This window comes from Macaca mulatta, chromosome 20, assembly GCF_049350105.2.
Source record: "Macaca mulatta isolate MMU2019108-1 chromosome 20, T2T-MMU8v2.0, whole genome shotgun sequence".
Classification (NCBI taxonomy): domain Eukaryota; kingdom Metazoa; phylum Chordata; class Mammalia; order Primates; family Cercopithecidae; genus Macaca; species Macaca mulatta.
Window position 1 is genome coordinate 68,044,011 of NC_133425.1, and position 9,459 is coordinate 68,053,469.

Below are 9,459 nucleotides of genomic sequence, written 5' to 3' on the forward strand. Positions count from 1 at the left end.
GTTTTGTCATGTTGCCCAGGCTGGTCTCAAACTTCTGAGTTCAAGCGATCTGCCCACCTTGGCCTCCCAAAGAATTGGGATTATAGACCAAAGCCACCGTGCCTGGTGTGTCTGTGCCATAATTGTATATGAGGGTATTCCTAGTGTTACTTGTTTGGAATTGTAGGATTATTTGGGGAATTCTTTTTTCTCTTAAGGGATAACCAAAAAATATTTCCTTTTATTAGTCTTTTTAAAAAGTGAAAAAGAAATGCTTTATTATGGCAATGGTATAAAAACTAAGCTTTAACTAAAAACAAAACAAAACTTAAAAACTGAGTTTGTTTAGAATTAAAGGGTTTTTTGTTTATTTATTTATTTATTTTTTATTGACAAGTCTTGTTCTGTTTCCCAGGCTGGAGTGCAGTGGCATGATCTCGAGTCACTGCAGCTTCCACCTCCTGGGTTCAAGTGATCCTCTCACCTCAGCCTCCGAAGTAGCTGGGACTACAGACACACCACTACACTGGACTAATTTTTTGTAATTTTTGTAGAGATGGGGTTTTGCCATGTTGCCCAGGCTGGTCTTGAACTCCTGGGCTCAAGTGATCCACCCACCTCAGCCTCCCAAAGTTCTGGGATTATAGGTGTGAGCCACTGCACCTGGCCCCACTTGTTCTTCGTCTAAAACAAATTCATCATAACTGTATGAATCTTGCCTTTCTTTCTTTCTTGGTGATGGTTTGCTGCAGGTGTCTAATGAGCTGTGTGCCAAATACAGCCAAGAATATAATCAATGAGATTGGAATTGTCAGCTCTCAAGTAGTACTATTTCTGGAGACACATATTTTTTCTTCTCTTTTTTGTTTTTCTTTCTTTTTTTTTTTTTTGGAGACGAAGTCTCACTCTGTTGCCCAGGCTGGAGTGCAATGGCATAATCTCATCTCACTGCAACCTCTGCCCTCTGGGTTCAAGCAATTCTCCTGCCTCAGCCTCCAGAGTAGGTGAGATTATAGGCACTCGCTACCACGCCCGGCTAATTTTTTTGTATTTTTATTAGAGACGGGGTTTTACCATGTTGGCTATGCTGGTCTCAAACTCCTGACCTCAGGTGATCTACCTGCCTTGGCCTCCCAAAGTGCTAGGATTACAAGTATAAGCCACTACCACAGTGACACATATTTTTTCTAAATGAAGAAGTCTGGGAAAAGCTGAGTAACTTAGAACACATAATTTGGTGCAGATGGAAAGATGTATAGAAATAAGTTTTGCGGGGGGAGGGATTGCATTGGGAGTTATACCTGATGTAAATGACGAGTTGATGGGTGCTGACGAGTTGATGGGTGCAGCACACCAACACGGCACAAGTATACATATGTAACAAACCTGCATGTTATGCACATGTACCCTAGAACTTAAAGTATAATTTTAAAAAAAAAAGGAAAAAAAAAAGAAATAAGTTTTGTAATGGAGGCAAAGCAACTTGCATAAAGGTCTCAGGCTAGGGAATGAACTTTATAAAAAAGCTAATGCCGCCAGGCATGGTGGCTCATGCCTGTAATGCCAGCACTTTGGGATGCTGAGGTGGGAGGATCACTTAAGGTCAGGAGTTCAAGACCAGCATGGCCAACATGATGAAACCCCATCTCTATTAAAAATACAAAAAATTAGATGGACGTGGTGGTGGGCACCCGTAATCCCAGCTACTCAGGAGGCTAAGACAGTAAAATCACTTAAACCCGGGAGGCGCAGGTTGCAGTGAGCCAAGATCACACCATTGCACTCCAGCCTGGATGACAGAGTAAGACTCTCTCTCTCTCAAAAAAAAGTGAAAGTCAAGAAAACTGAGCTGATTTCTTTTTAAAGAAAGTACACATTGGCCGGGCATGGTGGCTCACGCCTGTAATCCCAGCATTTTGGGAGCCTGAGGCGGGTGGATTACGAGGTCAAGAGATCAAGACCACCCAGGCTAACATGGTGAAACCCCATCTCTACTAAAACTACAAAAATTTACCGGGCATGGTAGTGCATGCCTGTAATCCTAGCTACTTAGGAGACTGAGGCAGGAGAATCGCTTGAACCTGGGAGGTGGAGGTTGCAGTAAGCTGAAATCATACCGCTGTACTCCAACCTGGAGGACAGAGCAAGACTCCATCTCAGGGAAAAAAGAAAAAAGAAAAAAAGTAAAGTACACAGTTTCCTAAATATAACTGGCTTAGTAATATAAAGGAAGCTAATGAAATTTAGAAGTTTCATTGTTCAAACATCTGACATCATGACCACATTTACGTAATTCAAAACTGACATTCAGTGGAACACAGAGATCTGGCCACAGCAGTTGCTTCAGGCTGGTGGACATTTTTTGTCATTCAGGGTGTCCATTCTGATTGGCTAGTGCCATGTTGTACTGGTTCTTGAACATGTTGACTGTCACCCTTGACATAATTCAAATACTTATCACAGAATCAGAACTGTTGATTCAAAGTTTGGATTTTTTTTTTTTTTTTTTGAGACAGAGTCTGGCGCTGCAGCCCAGGCTGGAGTGCAGTGGTGTGATCTCAGCTCACTGCTGTATTTTTAGTAGAGACAGGGTCTCACCATGTTGCCCAGACTGGTCTTGAAATCCTGGCCTCAGGTGATCCACCCACCTTGGCCTCTCAAAGTGCTGGTATTACAGGCATGAGCCACCATGCCCGGCCTTTTCTTATATTCACTTTTTTCCTCATATTATGCTTGGTTTGAAGTTCTCTAACTCCAGAATAGGGCTCTCTTATACATTCACAAGCAAGGCCCCTTTTTGTTGCTAAATTATACATCATCTAAAAAAATTATACAGTAGTCCCTGCTTATCCGTGGGGAACACCACCAAGACCCCCATTGGATGCCTGAAACTACAGATCATACCGAACCTGAATAAGTTTCTGTACATGTTTATCACTCCCAAATTTAAGGCTTTTTCCATCGTAACTAAGCATTTATCACTCTCTACGGCCAAAAGTTTTGCAGTTTGTTTGAGCTGCGACAGCCAAACTAGCATGAATTTCTTTTTCCTTCTTCACAATTTCACAGATAGAAGATTCATTCTTGGCTGCGCACGGTGGCTGACACCTGTAACCCTAGCATTTTGGGAGGCCAGGCAGGTGGATCACTTGAGCCCAGGAGTTAGAGACCAGCCTGGGCAACATGGTGAAACCTAAACCCTGTCTCTACCAAAAAATAATTTTTAAAAAAATTAGCCAGCTGTGGTGGCACGTGCCTGTAGTCTCAGCTATTCGGGAGGCTGAGGTGGGAGGATACCTTAAGACTGGGAGGTAGAGGTTGCAGAAAGCCAAGATCCTGCCACTGAACTTCAGCCTGGGTGACAGTGAGACCCTGTCTCAAAAAAAAGAAAAAAAAAAAAAAAAAGAAGAAGAAGATTCATACTACCCATAGATCTTTGCTCTTTGCAACCTTACCATTTTTTTCTTTCCTTACACCTATTTTTTTTTCTTTTTTTTTTGAGACAGTTTTGCTCTTGTCGCCCAGGCTGGAGTGCAATGTCATGATCTCGGCTCACTGCAACCTCCACCTCCCAGGTTCAAGCAATTCTCCTGCCTCAGCCTCCCGAGTAGCTGGGATTACAGCATGTGCCACCACACCCAGCTAATTTTTGTAATTTTAGTAGAGATGAGATTTCATCATATGGGCCAGGATGGTCTTGATCCCCTGACCTTGTGATCCGCCCTCCTCGGCCTCCCAAAGTGCTGGGATTATAGGCGTGAACCACCATGTCTGGCCCATGGTGAGTACTTTTAAGATGGGAAAATTGACTTAAAGCTGAGGTTTTTATTGTGCACTGAAAGACTTTTTTTCTACTTAGTGATGTGGCTTCTAGAGTAGTTCTGGAAGAATTGTAAAGCAGGTAAAATTTGTACTTTTTCTCTGCCCACATACTATTCCTAACAGACCCTTATAAGTGGTTAACAATAGAGTAGAAAACAAAAAAACGAAAGTACCCAAAAGTGTTATATCCAGAAGGGTGTGAAACATTTTTAGTTATTTTCTCCCTGGTCCTCTACTAAAAATAGAAAAAAAAAAAAAAAAATTAGCGGGGCATGGTGGCGCATGCCTGTAATCCCAGCTACTTGGGAGGCTGAGGTAGGAGAATCGCTTGAACCTGGGAGGCAGAGGTTGTGGTGAGCTGAGATCACACCATTGCACTCCAGCCTGGGCAACAGGAGTGAAACTCCTTCTAAAAAAAAAAGAAAAAAAAGAAAGAAGAGTATGAGTTCAGGAGTGAAACGATCCATATTCAAATCCTTGCTCCACCATATATTAACCGTGAGACCTTAGGCAAGTGTCAACAACTCAGTTTTCCGGGTTGGGGATAATGGTATTTCCTAACTCATAAGTTTGTTGAGATGACTCAATTAGCTAATACACATAAAGAATTTAAATGCAATGTCTGGAACGTAACAAATGTAATCAAATTTTGCTTTTGCTTTTTGTCATTGTCATCATTATCATGGGAGGTGAATTAAGCCTCCAGAAGGTGGCCATGAACTGTCTTAGGACAAGAGAGATTTTCCCCTAATGCATCTCAAATCGTTTCATGTAGGGAGCTACTTGTTTTAGTGATTGATTAAGCTGTCTCTGGAGACTTCTTTATAAAGGATGGCTTCATACTTGGGTGCCAAACTTCTGCTTAGTGCAGGCATGAAGCAAAAAGTCTGTTCCATCTCCTGTGTTCCCACTGCTCTGCTTTCAGATTGCTGGATGTATCGTGTTGGATTCCAGAGAAGGGGCACATTTATCTTTGCTGATGATGGTTTCCTGATAGGGATTCTTTTTTTTTTTTTTTTTTTTTTTTTTTGAGACAGAGTCTTGCTCTGTCTTACTCCCAGGCTGGAGTGCAGTGGCGTGATCTCAGCTCACTGCAAGCTCTGCCTCTCGGGTTCACGCTATTCTCCTGCCTCAGTCTCCCGAGTAGCTGGGACTACAGGTGCCCGCCACCATGCCTGGCTAATTTTTTTCTGTATTTTTAGTAGAGACTGGGTTTCACCGTGTTAGCCAGGATGGTCTCGATCTCCTGACCTCGTGATCAGGCCTCCCTAAGTGCTGGGATTACAGGTGTGAGCCACCACGTCTGGCCCCTGATATGGACTCTTTACTCTTGTTCTCTTCCAAAGAGTTACATAGCTTATTGAAAAATGACACATTGTATACATTTAAACAATACAGAAAGGGACTTTAAAGAAGTAAAAGACATATGAAATGTCACTAGAGATGTGCTCAAGGGCTTAGTCTTTGGACCTCTTCCCAACTCTTTAGCTGACTTCATCCAACCTCATGTTTTACAATACCTTCTTTATGGTGGGGGCTTCCACATGTATAGCATTACCTAAGGCTTCTCAGTTTATATGAGCTCCAGGTTCATGTATCCTCCTGCCTTCTAGACATCTTCACTTGAGTGTTTTGTAGACATCTCCAACTTAACATGCCCCAGAGTGCTCTCACCCCTTCGAAAATATCTACTCATTCTACCATTAATGGTAATTCTATGCTAGGACAAAAATACTGATACCTTCCTTGACTCTTCCTTTTCTCTCAAACCCTACCCACCTAGGCTGGAGTGCAATGGTGCAATCTTGGCTCACTGCAACCTTTGCCTCCTGGGTTCAAGTGATTCTCGTGCCTCAGCCTCCCAAGTTGCAGGGATTACAGGCACACACCACCACGCCCAGCTGATTTTTAAATGTTTAGTAAAGACAGGGTTTCACCATGTTGGCCAGGCGGTCTTCAACTCCTGACTTCAAGTGATCCACCTGTCTCGGCCTCCCAAAGTGCTGGGGTTACAGGCGTGAGCCACTGCACCTGGCCTCCAGTGCGTTTTTATTTTTATTTTTTTGCTTTGAGATAGATTCTCGCTCTGTCACCCACGCTGGAGTACAGTGGCTCAATTTCAGATCACTGCAACCTCTGCCTCCCGGGTTCAAGCAATTCTCTGGCCTCAGCCTCCTGAGTAGCTAGGATTACAGGTGCCTGCCACCACACCCAGCTCATTTTTTATATTTTTGGTAGAGATGGGGGTTTCACTATGTTGTCCAGGCTGGTCTCGAACTCCTGACCTTAAGTGATCTACCCACCTCCACCTCCCAAAGTGCTGGCATTAGAGACGTGAGCCACCACGCTTGGCCAAATTTCACTTTGAATCACAGGCAAAGTCTTTCCCACAACTCATACCTTCCCTCCCCATCACTCTGACATCATTCCCCCCAACCTTCCTCCTTGCTTACTCTGCCTTAGCCACACTGGCCACTTTATGCTTCTTCAAATGCCCGAGAAGAGTCCAGCCTCAGGGCCTTTGTATCTCCTTCCGGTATTCTGTGTTCTCTAGATATCTGCCTGGTTCCTCCCTTACTTCCTGGAAGTCTATACTTAAATGTTCTCTTCTCTGTGAGGCCCTTCCTGGCTATATTCTCTAAAATGTCAACCTCCTCCCTCTTCTCTGCTATTTTTTTTCCCTCTGTAGCATTTATCTCTGTCTCACATCCTGCATAGTGATGGTGTTTATTATTTGTCTCCCCCACTAGAATGTCAGTTCCATGAGGGAAGGGACTTTTATCACGGTTGCATCCCCAGCCCTGTTCCTGTCTGTTCATTTTGTCAAATGAATGAATAAATCTGGAGTTTACCACTGCTAAAGTTTAATAAACTTTCTTGTAGACCTGTCTATGCGTATTTACATTTAGCTCTTAACGGTCTGTGTGCTAGTGTCTAACCTCATAGGTACTCAAAACATAGGCATAGAAAGAGAGAGAAGGAAGAAGCCTGTGGACTGGAAGGCCCAAAGTTTGCTTTTAACTCTCATTGACTAAACTATAAGCTTCATGAGGGCAGGAACCATGTCTCTTTGCTCACCATTTCTTCCCCGGTGATTCCAGGAATGTTTGGCATGTAGTAAGCATGCAGTAAACCAATGTATAAAAGATTCAGAACCTGGCCGGGCACGGTGGCTCACACCTGTAATCCCAGCACTTTGGGAGGCCAAGGTGGGCAGATCACCTGAGGTCAGGAGTTCGAGACCAGCCTGACTCCAACATGGAGAAACCCCGTCTCTATTAAAAATACAAAATTAGCCAGGCGTGGTGGTGCATGCCTGTAATCCCAGCTACTTGAGAGACTGAGGCAGGAGAATTGCTTGAACCCAGGAGGTGGAGGTTGTGGTGAGCCCAGATCGCGCCATTGCACTCCAGCCTGGGCAACAAGAGCAAAAAAAAAAAAAAAAAAAAAAAAAGAAAGAAAGAAAGAAGGAAAGAAAAAAAACATTGAGAACCTAGTGGAATTCTTACCCTCTTGTAAGGCTGAAGCCCCAGCAGACCTGGTCAGTATTGGATTTACCGATGATGCCAAGAAAGATGACCTCGGCAGAGGAGGTGGTACTGTAGTAAGAACTGGTGATCAAATCAGTGTCTCAACAATGTTTGCACCAGGACCCTTACATGTCATCTCCAGCCCTTTGTTGCTCTGTCCTTCCTCCTAAAAGACAGAGCAGTATGGATAAGGAAACAAAATCTGGAAGGAGACTACGGGTAGTGACAAAATACATTTTTTTTTTTTGAGATTGAGTCTTGCTCTGTCACCCAGGCTGGAGTGCAGTGGTGTGATCTCGGCTCACTACAACCTCTGCCTCCTGGGTTCAAGTGATCCTCCCACCTTAGCCTCCTAAGTAGCTAGGATTGCAGGTGCACTCCACCACACCCAGCTGATTTTTGTATTTTTTGTAACGATGGGGTTTCATCATGTTGGTCAGGTTGGTCTTGAACTTCTGACCTCAAGTGATCTGTCCGCCTCAGCCTCCCAAAGTTCTGGGATTACAGGAATGAGCCACTGCACCCAGCTACATTTTTTTTTTTTTTTTTTTTTGAGACAGGGTCTTACTCTGTTGCCCAGGCTGGAGTTCTATTGCATGTTCTTGGCTCACTCAAAGGCATGTTCTTTTTTTTTTTTTTTTTTTTTTGAGACGGAGTCTCGCGCTGTGTCACCCAGGCTGGAGTGCAGTGGCGCGATCTCGGCTCACTGCAAGCTCCGCCTCCCAGGTTCACGCCATTCTCCTGCCTCAGGCTCCGAGTAGCTGGGACTACAGGCGCCCGCCACCACTCCCAGCTAGTTTTTTGTATTTTTAGTAGAGACGGGGTTTCACCATGTTAGCCAGGATGGTCTCGATCTCCTGACCTCGTGATCCACCCGCCTCGGCCTCCCAAAGTGCTGGGATTACAGGCTTGAGCCACCGCGCCCGGCCTCAAAGGCATGTTCTAACCTCTGCCTTTCAGACTTAGGCAATCCTCTCATCTCAGTCTCCTGAGTAACTTGGACCACAGGTGCACACCGCCATGCCCAGCTAATTTAAAAATTTTTTGTAGAGATAAGGTCTCATTATGTTTCCCAGGCTGGTCTCTGAACTCTTGAGCTCAAGTGATCCTCCCTCCTTGGCCTCTCAAAGTGCTGGGATTACAAGTGTGAGCCACTGCATTCAGCCCAAAATACATTTCTTTCTTTTTTTTTTTTTTTTTTTTGAGATGGAGTCTCACTCTGTCACACAGGCTGGAGTGCAGCGGCGCGATCTCTGCTCACTGCAATCTCTACCTTCTGGGTTCAAGCAATTGTCCTGCCTCAGCCTCCCAAGCAGCTGAGACTACAGGCACGCCCAGCTAATTTTTGTATTTTAGTAGAGAGACAGGGTTTCACCATATTGGTCAGGCTGGTCTTGAACTCCTGATGTCAGGTGATCTGCCCCCCTTGGCCTCCTGAAGTGCTGGGATTACAGGCATGAGACACTGCACCCGGTCTGATCTTTGTAATGTTTTTAAGGATGGAGGGATATTTGCAATCATTTAGTTGATATGCAATGTATTTTTACGCTTAAATCATAAGAAAAGAAGGCTATAGTCTCTCAGCAACCTCTAAACAATAAAACAGTACAGACTGCAGAGAACATTTTTATGAACTGGACAAATTTGAAAGTCTTTTTTTTTTTTTTTTGAGACGGAGTCTCGCTCTGTCACCCAGGCTGGAGTGCAGTGGCCGGATCTCAGCTCACTGCAAGCTCCGCCTCCCAGGTTTACGCCATTCTCCTGCCTCAGCCTCCCGAGTAGCTGGGACTACAGGCGCCCGCCACCTTGCCCGGCTAGTTTTTTGTATTTTTTAGTAGAGACGGGGTTTCTTTTTTTTTTTTTTTTTTTTTTTTTTTTTTGAGACGGAGTCTTGCTCTGTAGCCCGGGCTGGAGTGCAGTGGCCGGATCTCAGCTCACTGCAAGCTCCGCCTCCCGGGTTTGCGCCATTCTCCTGCCTCAGCCTCCTGAGTAGCTGGGACTTCAGGGGCCCGCCACCTCGCCCGGCTAGTTTTTTGTATTTTTAGTAGAGACGGGGTTTCACCGTGTTAGCCAGGATGGTCGCGATCTCCTGACCTCGTGATCCGCCCGTAGAGACGGGGTTTCACGG